General features: G+C 39.3%; 1 long non-coding RNA gene across 3 annotated transcripts in view; it reads right to left on the bottom strand.

The window, feature by feature from the left end:
- LOC131401272 (uncharacterized) overlaps nucleotides 1–24,696 on the bottom strand; it is an 80,158-nt gene that overhangs the window by 34,335 nt on the left and 21,127 nt on the right. For 2 of the 3 annotated variants that reach the window (XR_009217619.1, XR_009217620.1), the window contains 2 exons: nucleotides 5,168–5,519; nucleotides 3,770–4,682 (listed from right to left, as the gene is read on the bottom strand). This is a non-coding gene — a long non-coding RNA (uncharacterized LOC131401272). Of the gene's footprint in view, nucleotides 1–3,769; nucleotides 4,683–5,167; nucleotides 5,520–24,696 lie in introns of those variants that run through there. The other variant, XR_009217621.1, reaches the window with a different exon arrangement.

The raw sequence follows: 24,696 nt of genomic DNA, 5'->3' as shown, positions 1-24,696 counted from the left end.
ACAAGTGGGACTTTATCGGATTAAAGAGCTTTTATAAGACAAATGAAACCAGAATCAAGATGAACAGACAACCAACCAGCTGGGAGAGAATATTTGCAAAACATACATCTGACAAGGGGTTGATCTCCATAATATATAAAGAACTCACACAATTGAACAACAAAAAAACAAACAACCTGATCAAAAAATGGGCAGAGGAAATGAACAGACACTTCTCCAAGGAAGATATACAGATGGCCAATAGGCACATGAAAAGATGCTCAACATCACTAATCATCAGGGAAATGCAAATCAAAACAACACTAAGATACCACCTCACGCCCGTTAGAATGGCTATAATCACCAAGACAAAAAACAACAAATGTTGGAGAGGATGTGGAGAAACAGGAACCCTCATACACAGCTGGTGGGAATGCAAATTGGTGCAGCCTCTATGGAAAACGGTATGGAGATTCCTCAAAGAATTAAAAATAGAGATGCCCTATGATCCAGGCATTCCACTACTGGCAATCTATCCAACGCACCTGAAATCAACAATCCAAAGAGGCTTATGCACCCCTATGTTCATTGCAGCATTATTCACCATAGCCAAGAAGTGGAAGCAACCTAAATGTCCCTCGACTGACGACTGGATTAAGATAATGTGGTATATATATATACAATGGAATACTACTCAGCCATAAAAAAAGACAAAATCATCCCATTTGCAACAACATGGATGGGCCTGGAGCGTATTATGTTAAGTGAAATAAGCCAGAAAGAGAAAGACAAACACTGTATGATCTCACTCATATGTGGAATATAAACCAACACATGGACAGAGAAAACTGGACTGTGGTTACCAGGGGCAGTGGGGGTGGGGGGTGGGCACAAGGGGTGAAGGGAGTCATATATATGGTGATGGACAAACAAAAATGTACAACCCAAAATTTCACAATGTTAGAAACCATTAAAACATCAATTCAAAAATAAATAAATAAATAAATAAATAAATAAATAAATAGGTGTCCAGTTTCTTGTCTGTCATGTGAGAAGCTTAGAAGTCAGCATTCCATCCTAACAACCAGTAAAAAGATGAACAAACTGAAAAATCAACAACTTTTCTTAGATCCATCAGAGAAGTGAGGTCACAGGGCAAATCGCTGACCCCCAAATTAAAGAGACAGACAGGAGAATATATAGAATCACAACTTACTAGAGCAGAAACCCATGAGCAGAAACCTCCTCAGGAACCAGTACCAAGGTAGGAAAACCCAAAATGTAAGTAACAAATTTAAGGAGGCTCAATGTGGACAAGTCTGAGAGTTAAAAACCCCAGGGGAACCTAGTCATTGGCAGGCCCCCCCCACACTTTTGTGTGTTTTATCTTCTGGATTTCTACTAGTTTCTCACTGTGAATATTGAAGAAAAATCTCCTTGTGTTTCCAGTTGGGGGAAGGGAAAAGGAGCCACTTTGAAATATGCCAGAGTATTCTATTCTTAACAAACAAGGTGGGCCATCAGGAGAAACTATTTATCCACAGCCTAACCATCTGAGATTTTATCATATCCTAACTGACTTGGGGGAAGGGAAATACCCAACACCAGCTAGCTCTAGTCATCTTGTCCCACTGAAGGGGAGGATAAAAGAACTGAGAAGCAGCATGTATGAAGTACGCAGTCCAGAGGCACAGGCTCACTAAAAGACAGAATAATCTGGACTATTAAATGTGTCCCCTCCACCCATGCCTTATCACCACATGACCAAAGGCCTATTTAGACCAGTTCCTTTTACCCAGGACATAAGGCTGGCTATTAAAAAAAAAAATTTCAGACACACTAAAAGGCAAAAAACACAGTTGGAAGAGACATAGCAAGCATCAGAATCAGACTCATATATGGCAGAAATGTTGGAATTATCAGACTGGGAATTTAGAACAACTATGATTATTATGCTAAGGGCACTAAGGGATAAAGCAGACAGCATGCAAAAACAGATGGGCAATATAAGTAGAGAAATGGAAATTCTAAGAAAGAACCAAAAAGAAATGCTAGAGATCAAAAACACTATAGAAATGAAGAATGCTTTTAATGGGCTGCTCAGTAGACTAGACACAGCTGAGGAAAGAATCTCTGAGTTTCATGATATCTCAATAGAAACTTCCAAAAATAAAAAGCAAAGAGAAAAGAGACTGAAAAAACCGGAACAGAATATCTAAGAACCATAGGACAATATAAAAGGTGTAACATACGTGTAATGAGAATAGCAGAACAAGGAAGAAAGGAACAGAAGAAATATTTGAAAGAACCAGTAAGAATTTCCCCAACTTAACATCAGACAACAAACACTAATGTGTTTGAAGGAATGTGTTCCTTCAAAGTTCCTATGTTGAAACGAATCCCTAGTGTGATGGTATTTGGAGATGGGGCCTCTGGGAGGTGATTAGTTCCTGAGGACAGAGCCCTTGTGAATGGGAGGTAGTGCTCTTATAAAAGAGGTCCCTCTACCATCAGTCCTCCATGCATATGAAGGGAGGCAGGGTCCATCAATTAGCAGCTGATGAACTCTAATCTCTGTCTTAGAGATCAACCCACTGGAGATGCAACCCATTAGTGGGTTGTAACATCAGTTTCATAGACATTATCATAAGCATTTTTTTAAAGGAAACTAAATGAGAGTTTAAAGACGAATAGAATGAAATATATACTAGTTGGAGGTATTTTTATTGGTTTCAGCTATAAACCATATGTATGTTTGTACTATGTATGTTTGTACTAAGTCAAGATGTAAAATATATTTTGGTGAATTCTTATCTCAAAAAAAACCCTGAAAAACATCTAGTCTACAATAGCTAGTAAAAATCTCTGATACAGGGCCGGCCCCGTGGCTTGGCAGTTAAGTGAGCGCGCTCCGCTGCTGGCGGCCCGTGTTTGGATCCTGGGCGCGCACCGACGCACCACTTCTCCGGCCATGCTGAGGCCGCGTCCCACATACAGCAACTAGAAGGATGTGCTACTATGACATACAATTATCTACTGGGGCTTTGGGGAAAAAAAAAAGGAGGAGGATTGGCAACAGATGTTAGCTCAGAGCTGGTCTTCCTCAGCAAAAAGAGGAGGATTAGCATGGATGTTAGCTCAGGGCTGATCTTCCTCACAAAAAAAAAAAAATCTCTGATATAGACACTAACATTTCATGGGTATAATAACACTATTTATTAAATTCTTCAGTATGTGGGATAAAAATTTACATATTTATCAGCCCATATACATGTAAGAAATTATATCTAAAGATATGTTACATGAAATATCTATAAAATAAATTTCTGAAATTAAAAATATTCACTTTATTATTTTCCTATTAAATTTCCTATTCTTGGAGTTAAACATGTATGTAGGAAACAGAAATAACTCATTTCTATTCTTTGGTTTTTATCATCATCAAAGCACAAAATTTTGCTTTACAACTGGAAAAAATACTAAAATTTTTATTCTCTCTTCTTGGGAAAGTTTAATAACTCCAACTTGTTACATTCATTTATTAAATGTTTACTATATCCCAAATCTGAAGATAATTCTGTAGGTTTTTCTACTTCAGTGTATATGAAATAAATGATTTGGTGATTCACAAAAGAATTGGTTATCTACGTGATTCCAAAACACAAGTCTTCTTTTAGTGGATATTAGGTATTAAATATTCAAGAAAGTGTTTCCCAACTGTTCATAAATAACATATTCATGTCAAATAAAAGATAATTTAAAAACTATAAATAAATAAATAAAAGGCTGAATGTAACAAGCCAGATGAAAATAAAATGTAACCTTTGTGATTCTATTTACATAACATTATAGGAAATTAAAATAATCTATTGACAGAAGATCAGTGGTTGCTTGGGGACAGGCCATGGTGAGGGAGAGGGTGGTCAGTGATTAGAGAACTGAAAATATGGTGTCCTGGGGATATAATCATGATGATATGTAAGAATATCTGATTATTAAAAGGGACATTGCTGGGTACCACTATAATAGGGAAATGCATAGGTAATTATTATTTTATAAAATTCTAAATTGTTATAACTGACATTTTTAACTAACACTGGAAATTTTCCGGCTCTTAAAAAAATTTTATTATAGAATAGATAAAACCAAAGTCACCGGGAAAGAATCCACATTACGATCTCAAATTGCTAGGAAGACCTTCTAATAACTGCATATATTCACATTCATTTGAGAGAAAGATAGGAATCATTAATTATTATTCATATAGCCAGAAAAAATGCATATATATTTATTCCAAATGCATGTTAAAGATCAAGTTTCTTCCTCACACTAGACAATTCATTGCTTTCAAACAAAGAAAGCATCTCTAAGATGGGCCTCAAGGGCTACTACAAAGCATGTAGCTGCTGATGGAATGAATTCCACCTGCTAAACCTCTTTTCCCATGATGGGATCAATGTAACTTCTCCTTTGAGGCCTGCTTGTGACCCTCACAGGAGCTATTCCACAATATGCTTTTGTTCAGGTCTATGAACTCACTTGAGCCAGGCATCAGATCCCACCAGGGATGTGAAGTGTTGGGGTATCCTGAGGACTGCTGCCCTTGAATCTGGAGCAGATGGTTCAGCAGCCATCAGAACACAGATCCTCAGAACCTGCCGCCTTCGGACACCTGATAGGAGCTCGGCCACCGGCATGAGGAGCTGCACAGGGAGAGACAGATTCAGCCATCACTATGCTTTACTGGAGTAACTATGTGCCCTGCACGACGCTAGGAACTGGGTTAATGACAATGACACTGATAAAATTGGGTAGGGATGATAACCACATATTATAATGGACTTCTCGACAGGGCCTTTTTCTTCTCTTTTGCTCCTCTATCCCCTAACAACAAAGCTGAAAAGAAATAACAAGTGGCCTGAATTCACACAGGCATTCATGGTCCCACAGTAACCACAGGGCCATGGGCTTACTCGTGTGTTATCACTCGAGTGATAGCTCGAGCTCACAGAGATCCTGTGGGTTAAGCATTCTTATCCCCGTTTGACAGAGGGGAAGCTGGGGCTCAGAGAGAGCCGCTACCTGTCTTACCTCCGGCGCCCCTGCCTTTAGAAGGAGAGTATCTCCAGGACACCCCTGGAACCGGACGCCACACTCACTGGGTCCGGCGGGACCCCAGCGCCTTTACCTACGAGACGAGTCCCAGAGCGGGAAAGAGGCGACTTGGATCTGGGTCGCTGTGTCTCCCCCACACCCCAGGGCGGTTCATCCTCTACGGTGGAGACCCACATCCTCAGCTGAGAATCCAACACCTGAAGGCGGGACCTGCTCTTCTCGCGAGGCCACGTCTGTCTCTATTAAAAAGTCGTCATGGTCGCCATATTGACGTCAGGTTTCTATGGCAACCGCGAAGCGCAGGCGGGTCCTCCACAGGGGAAACATGTCCCATCTGTCAGCCAACAGTTGCAGAGTCCTGAGAAGCTGCATCCTCTCAGCCACCCAACACCACGGGTTCAGTCATCTGCATGAAGAGCTCTGCCCTGGGAAATAAAATCCATGAATTCCCAGTACATGTCTGACACGTTTTGCATCCATCCATCCATCCATTTATAGTTAACAGGCATTAAAACCAAACTGTACACCATCCCCTTGGTTAAGTTTTAGGCTTCTCTAGAATGGAAACAAGGAAGTAAAGTGTGGAAAGGGTGGTGTGGTAAATTCCGATGTTAAATCTAAGAAGAGATGGCTCTTTCCCATTAAGATTTCACCCTGCGTAAGTCTCTTATAATTGACGATTTTAGAACATAATTTAATGCCCTGGACCCTTCTCCACATCTCTAGTTACTGTCTTCTTTACATATTTTCTCCCTTTTGCAGCAAAGTTCTACTAGGAATTCTCGATACTCAACTTTCACCTGCACCTCCCCTCCAACTCAGTCTTCATCCTTCATCTGATGCAGCTGTGCTCCCCCACACTGGGGGCCGCCCCGCAGCATAGTGGTTAAGTTCCGCGCATTGCGCTTCGGCGGCCCGGGTTCCCGGGTTCAGATCTGGGGCACAGACATATACCACTCGTCGGCCACTCTGTGGTAGAGAGCCACATATAAAGTAGAGGAAGATTGGTACAGATGTTAGCTCAGGCCTTCCTCAAGCAAAAAATGAGGAGGATTGGCAACAGGTGTCATCTCAGGGCTAATATTTCTCAGCAAAAAGAAATAAGTATTCAAATGGAGACAGACAGACATTTCCCCAAGAGGAAAGGATTTCCTTCCCCAAGGACAGAATTCATTTACTTGTGTATAGACAGGGATTATATTGCAGTGTGATCAGTTATATAAAACCTAGAGTTGTAAAATACCTTCCATAGAGAGTCTGATAATGTGAAAGCTGTGCTTTAGATATTGGGCTTTCAAATGAAGCATACATTTTCTCTGACATATCTCATACTGTTGCTTCATTGAAAAGGATTTTGCAAATATATTTATGGCATGTTAGCAATAATTTTTTATAGTCTCTTCAATAACCTCTGTCTTATCTCTTTTATTTCTTCATCAAGGGATTACCAAGTACTAAATAAAATAATCTGAAATTATAATGTTCCAGACTCTGCCATGGTTAAATATATTGTCTAATATGCCATATTTAGACAATATAATAGTGGTGATAGGAAACTCTTATGCAGTTTCCTGTTAAGTCAAAATTCTTTTACTGCACTGTAGAAATCGTGATACTGGACTTTCCTTTGTGATGTATTCATTAAGCAAGAAAAACCAACCTACAAAATAAGTATACCTGAATCCATACTGATATAAATAAATGTTTGAACTAATAAAGAAATGGGTGACAAGAGACAAACTGTCTTTATCAAATATTTCCAAATAATATATGCAGATACCCTGCCCCTATGAGGTGAACCTTAATTCTACCTCCCACCCCTGAGGACAGGGAAGACTTAGTGACTCCCTTCTAAAGAATAGAGTCTGGGAATGGAAAATAGTTACCATACACTAGAGAACCTCGACAAACCGCACCTTAACTCAGTGATAAAGGTCAACATCTCTGTTGACGCAATGATGTCACGTGGGTACCATGTCCTCCCAGATAGGATGTGACGAGAAAGGCACTTCAGCTCTGCGGTATTCTTTCTCAAAACCCACAACCACAGTCTAATCACGAGAAAAATAACAGACTAATGCTGCACCCCTCAAGACTGTCAAGGTCATGAAAACGGTCTGGCAGTTCCTCAAACAGTTAAACAGAGAGCTACCATGCCCAGCGATGCCACTCCCAGGTACACAGCCAGGAGAAATGACAACATATGTCTACATAAACACTTGTTCACAAATTTACGTGGCATCATTATTCAAAATAGCCAAAAATGGAAACAATCCAAATGTTCACCAATTAAGGAATAGACAAATAAAATGTATGTTATTTGGCAATAAAAAGGAATGAAGTACTGCTACATGCTATGACATGGGTGAACATTCAAAACATTATGCCAACCGAAAAGGCCAATATGCAAAAGAGCACACATTGTATGATTCCGTTGATATGAAATGGCCATAAAGAGGCCTTCGGTATAGCTGTATCCAGGGAATTCCCCCCTTTCTACCCAGACTTCCAGAAAGCTTTGTCTGGTGAATTTGGGCCAGAGCCCCTCCCTCCCACTTGCTTGCTCCGCTATGTTCAAGCTGCAATTCACGCTTCTGTCACGAGGTGGCGCTAACGCACCACCATTTTCAAATTTCTCTACAAAGAAATTTAGTCAAAGAGCAAAAAAATACACTACCCTCCCTTACAATCCAGCCTGCGAACCTAGGTACAGAATGGTCCAATTCTGTCTGAAAAGCTGAAAGATGTAAAAGAAGACTCTAAACTCCAGGGCCTGCATAGGATGAAACACCAGGTGGCAGTAGTACGCCTTAGCAGTGGGCAGCGGGCAGGCGAAGGGCAGAGCACGGCAGGCGGGAGGTGACAGAGAGAGGATGGGGCTTCGGAGGGGGGTCTGGGCAGCTGTATCCGCTGTCCTAGACAGGGGATGACACACACAGGGGTGGGAGAAGGACTGGGCAGCCTGTACTGAAGAAGAACGAAGCGTGACCCTCTGTCAGTCCACACTGTACATCAGCCGACAGTGATGAGGGAAGAGATAAATCGATGAACGTGATGTAGATTTGGGGTCAACAGTAAATGGAACTGCTTTAACATACATGTGAATTTCCCAAACAGAATTGGTATCATAGTAAGCAAACCGTTTCATGATATTTTTTACTCTTTGCAAAACGTACTCCTTTTCAATACAAAATAACAAAAAAGGAGATGGATGTGTTGCCACCATGTGGCCAGACCCGGGATTGCAGCTCTGAGTGTCAAAGCAGGGGGCTCAGCAACGCGGAGCGAAGGATGGGGGTTGGGAGCTTGACCTAACAGGGTCAGCCAGCGTTTTCTAGATTTTCACTCAACTGGAGCAATCCCTCTGTATCCATCAGTTTCCTAGGATATAAAAAGCACATTTTCTGGGATATCTAAACCTGAGATTGGAAGTCCAGCTCCGGTCTTGAATGAGGGTAAAGCTGCCACTGTGAGTGTGTACTTGAGGTGGTAGAGCCAGAGGGGACACAGACACACACACACAGTCAATTCGATTTTTGTACCTACTTCGTTTCCCCATGAAACTGAATACAACGAATACTTTTACAAAGTAATGAATTTATGCGCATTTTTGTCAATCTGTTCACAAGTATTTTTTGTTTTCAGTTTTACCAAAGTACCATTTTTCCTGAGTATAATATGTCAAACAACAGGTGAAACTGTATTTATAAATTGAAGTTGTCCTGCATCTCTCACTAGCCCTATTCCTGTTGTCATAGAATGGTGCCTCCTAACTCAGTATATAAGGTGTTAGTTAGCAAATATTTTCCCCAGAGTGTTCACAAAATTGTTTTTTAACTTAGAATTTGCTTTTCAAGCCCAATAATATTGTGACTTAAAACATTTATGCATTATAATTTTAAAAATATTGAACACCACCCAGGGGCATGTAATGGCATCCTATAGGGAGATGAGAGCATTCAGAGCCCTGGAGGCATAAAGACGATAAGGAAAAACTTCAGTAATTCCAGAGTGACCTGCTGACAGAAGACCACAGTCTTTTTCGATTTACATAAACTCATCTAAAGTCAGTATCTTGGTACGAATACTGGTCATAATGAAGGGTAACTTGAATAGCTTCTAGGATTAAAGGAGATGGAATATGAAGTACAATTTCTTAAAGCAGTTTCGTACATATTACTTTCCATCCCTCTAGGTCACATGTCCCAAGGGCAACACCTGAGCTTCTGCCCCAAGCCCCACTCCTCCCTTCAGGGATCAGCCAGTGGATGTGGCCCGACACCCGGTCACTTGGCACAAAGGGCAGATTTCATCTCCTCTGTCATCTTCATCACCCAGACCGGTTGCTGGGTGAGTAGTGGCCACATTAGCAGGGGAGTGTGATCCACCATTTCTCCAGCCCTGCAAGCCCATCTTCTGAAAAGGAGGCTGCTCTGTGTCCTCTAGGGAGGGCGAGGGATGGCACCTCATTCCCATCCTGACACTTATCTGGTGAGGGGACTTCTGCTCTGTCAGCCTGAGGTTGGTCATCTGTGAAGTGGGATCATGTTACCTTTGTCACAGAGCTGTCCTGAGGGGTAAATGAGAAAACTTGCCTAGCGAATGTAACATGTGGGGGACTTCAACAGCCCTTTAAATGTTGAGACGGAGCAGTAGGGGCTGGCTGAGCCTTGGAGATGAGGCAGGCATTGTGAAAAGTCATTTCCCATTGTTTCTTCTAATGAGATTACATTATCTAGAGGAGCGGAGCAAATCTCTCTCCAATGTTTTCAGTTCAAAGTTTTGGAGATAGAAGGTTCTCTACTTTCTTGTGTAGTTCAGAAACTCATAAGAGCTGCTCCACAACATGCCTCTGAGCAGACCCTAATGCAGGTCCCCACGCTGGGAAGACAGGCTTGTCTGACTCCCCTGCTGAGCTGGGTGAGAGATAGCACCAGGGCAGCAAGGTGTGGTGTTGGCCTAACTGCTGCTCTGGACTGATCCATACATTAATATATTTATAGGAAAATTCTGAACCCATCCCACAGTCACCAGTGCAGGGGTCCTCAGATCATGCATGATCCAGCCATGTCACACCAGGATTTCAGCCACCTGCTGATCCCTGAGACGCAAAAATCTAAAAATTACTAGCATTTCTTTGATACACAATTATCCATTCTTCCATTCACTGATAGCTAAATATATATCGAGCTCAAAACCCATATTGTGCCATTGGAGGTATCTCATTAACTCTAAAGTGGAAATAAGAGGGAAATATGGGAAAGTTCAAGGGATAAATCTGAGATGTGATGGCTCCTGCACATTAACTTTTATACTTTCAAGAAACTGAAGATTTTTAAAAATCCATCTTTAGACCCCTCACCCCATTCAGTCACAGGCTTTCTTTCTCTCTCTTCCCCCACCCTTTCAAGATCAAAGTTCCAGAAAGCATTTTCTGCATCCCCTGCTAACGTTCTTCACTTCCCACTGACTCCTTATCTCACTGCAGTATTGATTCTGTCCCCGTGATTCAATGAACACGCTCTCACCAAGGTCACAAGCCACCTTTTTGTCACTAGGTCCAGATATTTATATAAATATATTAGTATATGCATATTGCTTTTAGTGCCCACCTAAAATACACATGCTTGTGCCGACTGCTTCTATCACTTAATAAATCTTTCAGTTACCGACTCTGGAGCATGAGGTTCTGGGTACAAACCCCAGCTGTGCTGCTCCTTAACTGTGCAGTCCTGGGCCAAGTCCTTATGTCTCTGTCCCTCAGCTTTTTTCTATAAAATGGGGATTAGCAACAGTGTCTACCTCATAGGGGTGCTGTGAGCATTAAATGAATCAATACAAAAAAAATCATTAGCACATAAGAAAATTTAGCCATATTTGTTTTTCTTATATATCTTTATTGGCATTTCTATTTCCTTAGGCATGGAGAAATAGGATACAGACTGATGCTTATTCACAATCAATGACATTCGGGGTATGTCATTAGTGAGTATGAAACCACGGGCCAACTTGCTTTAACTAAACTCAGTTTCTGTTTGCAACATTAGTTATATAACGCATTACTAAAACCCACCCTATAGATAACATCTCCCCAGCGGTGCCTGGGTCACCATGGTAACGGACACTTAAGTTGTTTTTCAGGAAATAAGGGTTGACCCCTGTCCGGTTCAGGCTGGTCGAGAACACCAATCCACCAACTAGATCTGCCCAGGTGTCCAACAGGCGACCTCCTGATGTCAGGGAGCTAAAATCTCCACACTCAGATCATGCTAATACCTCCATTTCGTGAACATACATCCTATGAGGAGTCATGAAGCCTGACTACACTTACACAGATCATCAAATACCTCCCTCCTCCTTACCTCCAATCATCTATTTCCACACTTCAGACCACCCTGCCCCTTTATCCCATAAATATCCCTAATCCCCATTCTTCAAGGAGATGGATTTGAGATTTGTTCTCCCATCTTCTCGCTTGGCTGCCTTGTGAATAAAGCCTTTCTCTGCTTCAAACTCATCATCTTGGTGATTGGCATATATTGTGTGGTGAACAAAACGAACTCAGTTCAGTAACAAGTGTAGTTCCTAGGGCTGCTGTAACTAATTACCAGAAAATTCATGGCTTAGAACAACAGAAATTTATTATCTCACAGTTCTTGAGACCATAAATCTGAAATCAAGGTGTCAGCAGGACCATGTTCCCTCCAAAGCTTTGAGAGGAGAATCTGTCCTTACCTCTTCCAGTCTGGTAGCTACTGGCTTTCCTTGCTTTGTGGCAGCATAACTCCACACTCTGTCTCTGTCTTCACATGATCTTCTTCCCTGTGTGTGTGAAATCTCCCTCTCCATTCTCTTATAAGAACACCAGTCATCGGATTTAGGTACCATCCTAAATTCCAAGATGATCTCTTCTTGAGATCTTTAACTTAATTATATCTGCAAAGATCCTATTTCCAAAGAAAGTATGGGGAGGTAGGATTTGGGAATATTTTGGGGAGTGCATTCAATCCACTATAGTGAGACAAGTGAGTTACAATTAAACGTATGATAAGATCTAATGTTTTGTATGTAAATATATAAATGTATGCATACATGCATAAATATATAAATGCCTTATAAGAATACTTCTGGAAGAATATAATGTAGATGAAAACATTAGAAGGGCTTTGCTTTGGGTGAGGGGCTTTGAGGTATTATTATTTTATTTCCCTTTCCATGGCATTTATTTTTAGCTATAATAAACACCTATTGCTCTTGCAATTACACAAAATATTAAAAAGGCTGGGAAACATAAGTATTTTCTGCCCCAAGTACAGGAAAGCCATTCACTTTAGAATGGGAATATCCCTGAGACACAGGGAGGGAGACAGGATGTTGGAGGAGCCTCTTCCACAGTAAAACAGGACACGATTCCCCAAATTCCAAACTACACTGATTAAAATCAATATTTAAAAATTTTGCCTAGTTAACTGAGAGAAAAACATGGGACCTTAATTAGTTGTATTTTGCTGTGCTCTGATGATCAGTGAGGTTGAGGGTCTTACCAGATGAGAAGCAGTGGTGTGCACTGGTTAGATGTGGGGCTCAGCAGCCACACAGAATCTGTTCAAATCTTAGTCTGTGACTTGCTAGCCCTGCCCCTGCTGTGCCTCAGCTCCCTGATGTTTAAAGATGGGCAACAACAGCTCCTCCTCATGGGTTGTGGTGAAGACAAAGTGAGTAAGTATAGGGTTAGCATGTACAACAGTGTGGGGTACAGAGGGAGTCAGCAATAATAGTAACCATTCTGATCATTATTATCATACCAGAATGGACCATCAGTGTTTCTACTGCCCTTTTTATTATTGTATGGGCTTATATTGATTGGCATGGATTGACCTTCATAATGTGATGTTTGTCATAGAAGAGCTGTCTGCAAACCTACGTGGTTATATTTGTGTAGTAAAATTTCTAAAAATTATGTACACATTCAACTGTTAACAGTGCTTATCCATGAGTAGTAGACTTTTAAATGTTTCTAATGATTTTTTTTTTGCATTCCATGCATTTTCCATTTTTATCTGCAATGAAAGTGCCTTGGTTTTAGAAGTGAAAAAACTAATCAGAAAAAAATAAAGATTCCCAGCCCTTCCCACAGGAAAGTGGTTCAATGTCAGAATGGGGAACATCCCTAAGCCAAGGGAATTAGGTAATAGGGTGGTCCCAGAACTAATTTATGAATCTACCACATGACCATCCCAGTTGGGAAGCTTCAGGGAAATTACAGAAGCCCAGGAGAGGGCAAGCACGTCTCTAAAATAAACCTCAAATTCAGCAGTCATAAAGTGTCTCAATCTCCCTGGATTTTAGTGAAGGTCATGAGATGAAAGTAGTTTCACAACATGCCCCTTTCTGAGGTCTCCCAAATATAGTCCCTTGATCTGAAAGCAGGCTTCTGGGTTTAACCACCCAGGTAGCCAAGCAGTGACCGCCACAGGAGAGGGAAAGGGGAAGGGTCTGCATGAGATCGCCCAGTGTTCAGCCCCACAGGTTCCAGAGGGGAGAATGCTTCAACAGCAGGGTTCAGGGGAAACGTGTAGTCACAGGCTCATTCAGCCCAGGGCCCCAGGGCAATCAACACAACATCTTTGAGGGGCCGGCCTGGTGGGGCAAGTGGTTAAGTGCGCGCGCTCCGCTGCAGCGGCCTGGGGTTCACCGGTTCGGATCCCAGACACACACCGTTGCACTGCTTGTTGAGCCATGGTGTGGCGGCGTCCCATATAAAGTATAGGAAGATGGGCACGGATGTTAGCCCAGGGCCAGTCTTCCTCAGAAAAAAGAGGAGGATTGGCATCAGATGTTAGCTCAGGGCTGATCTTCCTCACAAAAAAAAAAAAACACAACACATCTTTGAATGGGTTGTTCATTTTTTTGTTCTTCAGTTGTATGAGTTCTTTATATATTTTGGAAATTAACCCCCTGTGGGATATATGACTGGCAAATATTTTCTCCCAGTTGGTGGGCTGTCCTTTTGTTTTGTTCCTGTTTCCTTTGCCTTGCAGAAGCTTTTTAATCTGATGTAGTCTGATTTGTTTATTTTTTCTTTTGTTTCCCTTGCCTGAGTAGACATGGTATTCGAAAAGATGCTGCTAAGACCAATGTCAAAGAGTGTACTGCCTATATTTTCTTCTAGGAGTTTTATGGTTTCAGGTATTACATTCAAGTCTTTAATCCATTTTGAGTTAATTTTTGTGTATGGTATAAGATAATGGTCTACTTTCGTTCTTTTGCATGTGGCTGTCCAGTTTTCCCAACACTTTTTATTGAAGAGACTTTCCTTTCTCCATTGTATGTTCTTGGCTCCTCTGTCAAAGATTAGCTGTCTACAGATGTGCGGTTTCATTGAACAACCTGATCAAAAAATGGGCAGAGGATATGAACAGACATTTTTCCAAAGAAGATATACAGATGGCCAACAGGCACATGAAAAGATGTTCACTAACACTAATTATTAGGGAAATGCAAATCAAAACTACAATGAGATATTACCTTACACCCATCAGAATGGCTATAATTAACAAGACAGGAATTAATAAGTGTTGGAGAGGGTGTGGGGAAAAGGGAACCCTCATACGCTGCTGGTGGGAATGCAAACTGATGCAGCCACTATGGAAAACAGAATGGAGATTTCTCAAAAAATTAAAAATAGAAATACCATATGATCCAGCTATCCCGCTACTGGGTATTTATCCAAAGAATATGAAATCAATAATTCAAAGAGATTTATGCATCCTTATGTTCATCGCAGCATTATTCGCCAAGACATGGAAGCAACACAAGTGCCCGTCAACAGATGAATGGATAAAGAATATGTGGTATATATACAGAGGTAGATATATACAATGGAATACTACTCAGCCATAAAAAAGACAAAATTGTGCCATTTGCGACAACATGGATGGACCTTGAAGGTATTATGCTGAGCAAAATAAGTCAGACAGAGAAAGACAAACACTGTATGATTTCACTCATATGTGGAAGATAAACAAACACTTGGATAAGGAGAACAGATTAGTGGTTACCAGAGGGGAAGGGGATGGTGATGTGGGCGAAAGGGGTAAAGGGGCACATATGTATGGTGACAGAAAAAACTAGACTACTGGTGGTAAGCACAATGCAGTCTATACAGAAACTGAAATATAATAATGTACACGTGAGATTACACAATGTTATAAGCCAATATGACCTCAATAAAATTTTTAAAAAATCTTTGAAGTACCTTCTTTGTGCAATTAAAAATAATAAAAGGAAAAGGAAATATACACATGCCCAGCACTTGTAATATAAAATCAGCTAGCGACAAAATGCATGGACCTTGAGGACATTATGCTAAGTGAAATAAGTCAGACAGAGAAAGACAAATACTGTATGATCTTACCTATATGTGGAATCTAAACAAACAAAACAAACAAACAAAACAAAACAAAATCAGAGATCAGACTTGTGGTTACCAGAGGCAGGGGTTAGGGGGAGGGGGAATTGAATGCAGGTGGTCAAAAAGTACAAACTTCCAGTTATAAGATAAATAAGTTCTGGAGACGTAATATACAACATGATGATTATAGTTAACACTGCTGCGTGGTATATTTGAAAGTTGCTAAGAGTGGAGATCCTAAAAGTTCTCATTACAGAAAAAATTTTTCTTTTTTTTGTATCTGTATGAGATGATGAATGTTATCTAATCTTATTGTGGTAATCATTTCACAATATATGTAAGTCACATCATTATGCTGTACACCTTAAATTTATATAGTGCTGTATGCCAATTATATCTTAATAAAACTGGAAAAAAGAAAAAAGAAAATGAAAAATTAAACTATAAAAACATCAGCTCAAGCTCTAAACAGCATGCCTCCCTAAACCAACTGAGGGATTTGGGTGTTAGTCTGGACAGATGGTAACTTAACTCCCTGCAATCACTGTCTTCTTTCACCTGGATGGCCCAGATTAGGGTCTGGATCAGGCCTAGATGAGTAACAGTGCACATGAAAGACAGAAAATTAGGCCTGGACAAAGGGGAAGATGCTTCATGTTCAGGAGACACTGAGACACTGTTTTAGGCTAGCTGGCACCCAGACATTGTTTTAGGCTAGCTGGGGTACTCTAAGACTTTGAACACATCAGATGATAAAGAAAGTGAAAACAGTATGTGCAGATTCTGTTCATGCTCCTTACAGCATATAAACTGGGAAAATGGGTGTGTCCATTTCAGAAGCTCTGAAAGAGAATACACATGGCAAGGAGGCATAAATGGCAGGTCACACTGTTGAGAAGTAAATGTGGATTTGTTTTCATATTTCTTCCTTTCTCCCTTTTCATGAGGTAGCCAAGCATCTATAGATAAAACTATGCAATGAAACAATACCATATTTCACTTAAGAGATATGTAATAAAACTACAAAGAAATTAAAAATGAAAAACCCAAATTCTTCATAGTGGTTACCTCTGGGGAAGAAGTAAGCTAATACAATCAGAGAAGACTTCAAAATGAGATTCAACTGTATATGCAATGTTTTATTCTTAGTATAAGTATACAGAAGTCTGTTATTTTCTGATTTTTTATATCTGAAATATTTCATAACAACCACTGTGTCTATGAGATTTAATTCTGATTTTAAAAATGATCTATACTAATTTAGAAACTGTGGAAAACATAGTCAAATCCAGAGATAAATGAATATTTAATCAATAACTCCACCACTCATTAATTTTGAAAAACATATCGTCATGGGATATATGAAACCCGTATGTAACATATATATTATATGGGTTTCATATATTTAGAGGCTTAACATTTGGTAAATATCATAAAACCAGTAATTAAATTTACCCAAATTTTCTCCCCACTTTGTCTGACTCTAAAGCCAATATCCTTAACCACTGCGATACACAATCTTCTTCTATGTTAGGGCTGAGGCCAGTACAAGGGTAGTGACTACCCATGGTCTTGTAGGCAACGACCAACCTGGTATTTGGGACTCAAGACTCCTGATTTTAGCGGTTGTCCAGCAGACCCATCTTTATAGTCTGTTATTCTGTACTGTTTCCTTTCAATGTACAAATAGAAGGTAAAAGAAGACGGCAAGAAAGGACATCAAATAAAAGTAATAGGGAATGATTTGCTTTCTCTTCCACACTATCATCAGGTAACTTGTACTACAAAGAAGTAGCACCAAAGCTTATCTATCACATAAATATGTATACACATTCCATTCCCTGCTGCTTCAAATCTAATTGGTCTCTATGAGATGTTCATATTAAAGTCGTCTTTTGTGGAAAAGAGAACACAGGGGAGGCCATATATATATATATATATTTGTTGAAGTATTAGACACTTTCTATAGGTTTACTTGGTTCTCATTTTCTCCTCACAACAGCTCTGTGAAGTAAGTATCAACATGTTCATTTTACAGATGACTCAGGTCAGGCTCACAAAGGGTATCTCACTATTATAGGGTCACACACATCTAAGTAGAGGCAGGAATGGGGATCTACTATACATATACATATACACACACTCATGCATGTATATGTATATGAAATACACAAAACATGTTCACTTACATGTATTATTTTGCACAATCGTGATCACATTTTTAAGCACTTGCCTTTTTCATTCATTTAAGAGGGAAGAATGGAAACCAAAATGGATTAAAAGAGACAAAAAAGCACACTTGATAATACTAAAGGCTAAAATTCACTAGGAAGATGTTAGTTATTAATACTTATGTAACCGATCACACAGCAAAAATATTCATAGAGCTAAAACTACAGGAGGTGCAAAGAGAAATACGAAGAAAAACATACTAATAATAGATGATTCTAACACACCTCCCTCAATCCAAGAACATTCATGTGGAGAAAAATTTAGTAAGTGTAGAGAAGACCTAAACAACAACCTCAAGGGTAGATCTTATAGATAGACATATTCAACTCAGAAGCTTGATATTAGACAATACACCCACTTTTCAAATGAACACGAAACATTTGTGAACACTGATTCTACCTTAGGCTGTTAAACAAATCTCATGCTCAAATGGAAATACAGATTAAAATTGTAGAATTGAATGAGAATAATGATAATGAAAACACAACATATCAGAATCTACAGCTAGAGCAGTTGTCAGAGAATATTTTTAAGCATTAAATACCTATATTAATAAAAATGAAAATAAATGAATGAAAAATTCAATTCAAAACACCAAATTAAGAACCACAACATAAACTAAAAGAATGGAGATGGCAAGAATAATTAAAGGTAAAAGTAGAAATGAAGGGGTTAGAAAACAAAACTGCAGTAGAATTTATACTTGAAGATAAAGGCAGGTTTATGGCGGAATGGATAACAAAAACATGAAGAAACCGCTGGGTAAATGAATCAAGAATATGAGGGAAAAGACAAACACAAATTTAAAATCACAAGGGTGACATAGTCTTTAAAAGAAATTTTCAAGTCTCTTTAGTAAAAAATTCACAGAAATGCATTCAAATACATTTGAAAACACAGACAAAATAGATAAATTTCTAGAAAATTATAGCTTACTCAAATTGACTCCAATAGAGACAAAAAGTCTAAATAGGCCAATCACATAGAAGAAACAGTGAATTAGGTTAAATAATTCTCCCATGAAAAAGCACCAGGCTCAGATCTTTCCAGGGGAGAATTCTAGCAAACCTTTAAAGGTAACATAATCCCAATGCTACTTAAACTACTCCAAAAGCATAGAAAATATGTAAAATAATGAAGCAAGCATAAAATTTATTTAAGAAATAGCAAAAATTGTACCAAAAATGAAATTACACATTAATATCATATAAGAATATGAAGGACTATTCTTAAATAAAATTTTAGTAAACACAGTTCAACAGCACATAAAAAATGAATCATGGCCTTATGGAGCTTATTCCAAGAAAACAAACGTATTTCAATATCAGGAAATCTATTAATATAATCTAGTGCAATAACAGAGCCAAGGAAACAATTATATGATCACCTCCATTGCAGAAAGGTATTTAATAGCATCAACACTCATTCATGTTTAGAAAAACTCAATAAAATAGGAATTGGTGAATACTTTCTTAATATGACAATATGCATACACATCTCAGACAAAAAGCTACCATCCTCCTGAAGAGAGAAACCCTAGAGGCATTCCTGCTAAAGACAAGGACAAGACAAATGCCCACTTCTCTCCTCTGATATTTGACATTGTGTGGAAGGCATCTTGCCATTCAGTTGACAAGATCAGGCAATCAGAAACAAAGAAAGTGGTAAAATCTTTTTATATTTGTTGATGATATGATTACAAATTGGAAACTCTCCCAAAATTACTATAAACAAAAGGAGAATTTAGTAAAGTAGCAGGTAAAACTACGAACATCAGAAACCAAAGGCTTCTATGTGTACAAACAACAAAAACATAGAAGATATAAAAGAAGAGAAAGAAATGATTGGACATAACCTTAAGGAGTAATGTTTAAACCTATATATATATATATAAAAACTAGCCTTGAACAAATAGAAAGATGTATGATAGCCTTGGTAAGACATAAAATTATAAAGATGTCAATTTTCCTGTCAGTTTATTAATTTAATATGATCTCAATAAAAATACCATTTGCTTTTTTTTTTTTTTGTGGGGAAGATCAGCCCTGAGCTAACATCCATGCTAATCCTCCTCTTTTTGCTGAGGAAGACCGGCTCTGAGCTAACATCTATTGCCAATCCTCCTCCTTCTTTTTTCCCCAAAGCCCCAGAAGATAGTTGTATGTCATAGTTGCACATCCTTCTAGTTGCTGTATGTGGGACGCAGCCTCAGCATGGCTGGAGAAGCGGTGCGTCGGTGCGCGCCCGGGATCCAAACCCAGGCCGCCAGTAGCGGAGCGCGCGCACTTAACCGCTAAGCCACCAGGCCGGCCCCCATTTGCTTTTTTATGGAGTTAAACGAGTTGATTATCAAATTTATTTGGCAGAACAAACAGCAAGAATACTCAGATAAACCCTGAAAAAGAAGGGGGATGGTTGACAGAAGGGAGTGGCAGCTGGTCCTACTAGATATCAAAACATATGATAAAGTTGTACAAGTAAGAGTGTGGTATTGGCCCATGAATTGACAGAAAGACTAATGCAACAAACTAGAAAATACTGACATAGGTTAAATTATATTTGGAAATTTAGATTATGATTAAGACAGCATTTCAAAACATTGGAGATATGATGAATAATTTAATAAGTGGTATTGTGATAGCTAGATGACCGTATGGTTAAAAAGGTAAAAATAGTTTCATTTCTACGTCTTAAATCAGAATAAATTCCATGGTTCAGATTTAAATGTAAAAAAAAGGAAACCATTCAAGTATTACAAGAATCTGGAAGCTCTAAAAGGCAAGGGATAGATTCTCCCCTTGAACCTCCAAAGGGAGCATGGCCCTGCTAATACCTATAATGTGGAAGTGGAGAAAAATTTCCTAACTATGATCAAAATCTAGAAGCATAAGGAAAAGTATTAATAAATTGATTACATAAAAATAGCAATTTTTCATGGCAAAAAAACATGGTAGCCAATTAAAAAGACACCAGGAAAAATATCCACAACTAACATCTCTAAAAAAAAAGTGTTCATTTCCCATCTATATACAAGCTTATAAATAGAGAGGCATAAAAAAAACAATAACTCTATCAAAGACATGTAAAAACTATAAACAGTTAACAGGAAAAAAATGTAACTTGTCTTTAAACATACAAAAAAGCACTAACTTGCTTTTGATAAGAGAGATGCAATTAAAACTACAGTAAGATACCATTTCTCAATTATTAGATTGGTAAAGTTCCAAAGGTCTGTCAATACACTCAGTTGGTAAGGATGTGAAAGAACATGTACTTTCATACACTGCCCGTGGGGATTCAAAATGGTGTGATCACTGTATTAAGCTTAATAATGGTCCCCAAAGATATCAGGTTCTAATCCCTGGCACCTGTAAATCTTATCTTATACGGAAAAAGAGTCTTTGTAGATGTGATTAAGTTAAAGACGGTGAAATAAGGAGTTTTTCTTAGATTATGTGAGTGAAACCTATACACAGTCACAAGTGTCCTTAAGAGAGAGGCAGAGGGCGAGTTGACACATACAGAAGAGGAGAAGACAATATGACTACGCAGGCAGCAATTGGAGTGTTGCAGCCCCAAAGCAAGGAATGCTGGCAGCCACCAGAAACTGGGAGAAGGCAAGGTACAGATTCTCCCCAGAGCCTACAGAGGGAGCATGGCCCTGCTGACACCTTTATTTTGGCCCAGTGAAACTAATTTTGGACTTCTGGCTTCCAGAACTGTGAGAAAATTAATTTCTCTTATTTTAAACAACTACATTTTTGGTAATTTGTTACAGTAGCCATAGGAAACTAATATAACCACTATGGAGGGGAATTCGATAATATCCAGCAAAATTATATATGCCCTTACCATTTGATTCAGTAATCCAATTTCCATAAATAAATAAAAAAATATATATGTGTGTGTATATATATATATGTATGTATGTGTGTGTGTGTATATATATATATAGTCTTAAAGATCTATTGGCTATAACACAAAAAGATGATATAGATGTAGATATAGATACACATATACATATAGCTATATAGATACATATTCATTTGTGGTGCCATTTTTATTACAAAAGAAACCTAAATATAGATCAATAGGAGGTGGATGACTAAACCATGATACAACCACACAAGAGTGTACAAACAGAAGGCTCAAAAGAAGAATGATGAATATCTCTACATAGGATTATGGAAGGATCTCCAAAATAAACTGTTAAGTAAAAAAATCAAGGTACACAAAAGTGTGTATAGCACGGTACTTTTTATCTAAGAAAGGGGGAGAGGCAAATATACAAATTTTTCCTTGTATTAAAAAGGAAAGGAAAGGACTCATGGTTTTGTTCCAAGATATGCTAGATGTTTCTCTATCACTTATGCTAGGTACAGTAAAAAAAAAAAACCTGGGGGCCCGCCCCGTGGCTTAGCGGTTAAGTGCTCGCGCTCCACTACTGGCGGCCCGGGTTCGGATCCCAGGCGTGCACCGGCACAGCGCTTCTCCGGCCATGCTGAGGCCGCGTCCCACATACAGCAACTAGAAGGACGTGCAATTATGACATGCAACTATCTGCTGGGGCTTTGGCAACTATCTGCTGGGGCTTGGGAGGGGTGGAAGGAGGAGGATTGGCAATAGATGTTAGCTCAGAGCCGGTCTTCCTCAGCAAAAAGAGGAGGATTAGCATGGATGTTAGCTCAGGGCTGATCTTTCTCACAAAAAAAAAAAAAGAAAAAAAAAACCCTGGACAGTATATATAACACAAACATAAGAATACTTCTAAAGGTGGAAAGAAGAAGCAAGACCAGCTAGGGACCTTGGGACCCAAAGAACAACACGGCAGTGAGTTCTCGGCATTATATCATTGCCTCATATATTCCAGACTAGGTGCTGCAGAAGCAGGCAACCCAGAAATGCCAACAATCACAAACAAAAAGGGCCCCAAGAAAAGCCTGCTGTGTCTATACAAGAGACCGGAAAAGGGGCAACCTAGCAAGACAGAAAGCTTTTGTACAACAACTGCCCAACGCCAACCAAACACCACAGGAAAAACTACAGCACTATCCCTAATTGGAGCATAAACTTCAATTCTCACTTGACTGTAATGAGGCACCCCTACCCACTATCTGAGGTGGTATCAGAAAGACGATGCAGGAAACCATGGAATTCATCTCTACCTGGTAGACACAAGCCTCTCACTCCAGAGAGTGAGACAAAGCTGAGTGGTGAACCTGGACTTCCAACCTCACCGGACAGTTAAGAGACAGCAATCTCCTTACTCCTACTCCTACTGGTACAGTGTCACCAGAGGCTTTCTAAAACAGACGATTTAAATAAGATACAAAGTCTCATGTCATAACACCCAAAATGTTCTGGATACAATAAAAAAAGTCCCTGTTCTATCCAAGAACCAGGAAGATCTCAAATTGACAAAAGACAAAGACAACCAACACAGAGATGACAGATGTTGGAGTTATCCGAGAAGGATTTTAAAGTAGCTAACAGAAAAATGTTTCAATAATTACAAACATGCTTGAAACAAATGAAAGAATATAAAGTCTCAACAAAGAAACAGAAGATATAAAGAAGAACCAATCAGAAATTTTAGAACTGAAACATACAATAACTGAAATTAAAAACCCAATGGATGGACTCAACAGCAGAATGGAGACAAGAATTAGTGAACTTGAAGATAGAACAAAAGAAATTAGACAATCAGAACAACAAAGAGAAAAAAAGATTAAAAAAAAAAAAAAGAACAAAGCCCTAGGGACCTGTGGGATTATAACAAAGGATCTAACATTCTTTTCATTTTTGTTCTGGAAGGAGAGGAGAAAGAGTGCCTGGAGAGGAGAAAGAGTGCATGGGTGAAAAAGTATTTGAAGAATAATGGCCAATACCCATCAACTCTGGCAGAAGACCTAAACCTACATTTTCAAGAAGCTAAGTGAACCTAAAACAGAGTAAACCCAAAGAAATTCATGAGAAGTCACATAATATTTAAGCCTCAGAAAACCAAATACACACACACACAAATCTTGAAATCAGGAAAAGAGAAACAGTGCATTATCTACAGGAGAAAAATGGTATGAAAGACAGTAAATTTCTTGTCAGAAATCATGTAGTCCAGAAAAAAGTAGCAAAATATTTTTCATGTGCTGAAATAAAGGCACTGTCAACCTCAAATTCTATATGCAGCTGAATTATCCTTCAGGAATTAATAGGGATAAAAAGGCATTCTCAAATGAAGGAAAACTAAGAAAATTTGTCACCAGCAGATACACCTTAAAGAATGGCTACAGGAAACAGAAAGGAATTGATAAAAGAAGAAATCTAGTAACATCTGGAAGGAAGAAAGAATAACAGAAAGCACAAAAATATAGTTAAATATTTTCCTTTTCCCCTTGAGATTTCCAAATTCTGTTTGATAGTTGAAGCAAAAAGTATAACACTATCTAATATGGTTCTCAATGTATGTAGAGGAAATGTTGAAGACTATATTACTACAAATGGTAGATGGTAAAGGGACTTTATTGACCATACCAATGGAAAGAGCTGGGCTTGTAGGCACTCACCACTGTTTGGGGCACCTATGATTCATGAATGTATGAATTAATGAATGAATGAAAGATATCTTGAGATAAGGGCACACATTTTCCCCATATTCTAAATAGATGGTTAGGGGCCGGCCCCGTGGCTTAGCGGTTGAGTGCGCGAGCTCCACTACTGGCGGCCCGGGGTTCAGATCCCGGGTGCGCACTGACGCACCGCTTGTCCGGCCACGCTGAGGCCGAGTCTTACATACAGCAACTAGAGGATGTGCAACTATGACATACAACTATCTACTGGGGCTTCCGGGGGAAAAAAAAAGGAGGAGGATTGGCAATAGATGTTAGCTCAGAGCCGGTCTTCCTCAGCAAAAAGAGGAGGATTAGCACGGATGTTAGCTCAGGGCTGATCTTCCTCAC

The sequence above is a fragment of the Diceros bicornis genome, chromosome X (genome assembly GCF_020826845.1).
Source record: "Diceros bicornis minor isolate mBicDic1 chromosome X, mDicBic1.mat.cur, whole genome shotgun sequence".
Lineage (NCBI taxonomy): Eukaryota > Metazoa > Chordata > Mammalia > Perissodactyla > Rhinocerotidae > Diceros > Diceros bicornis.
This window is presented reverse-complemented; position numbering and strand designations above follow the sequence as displayed.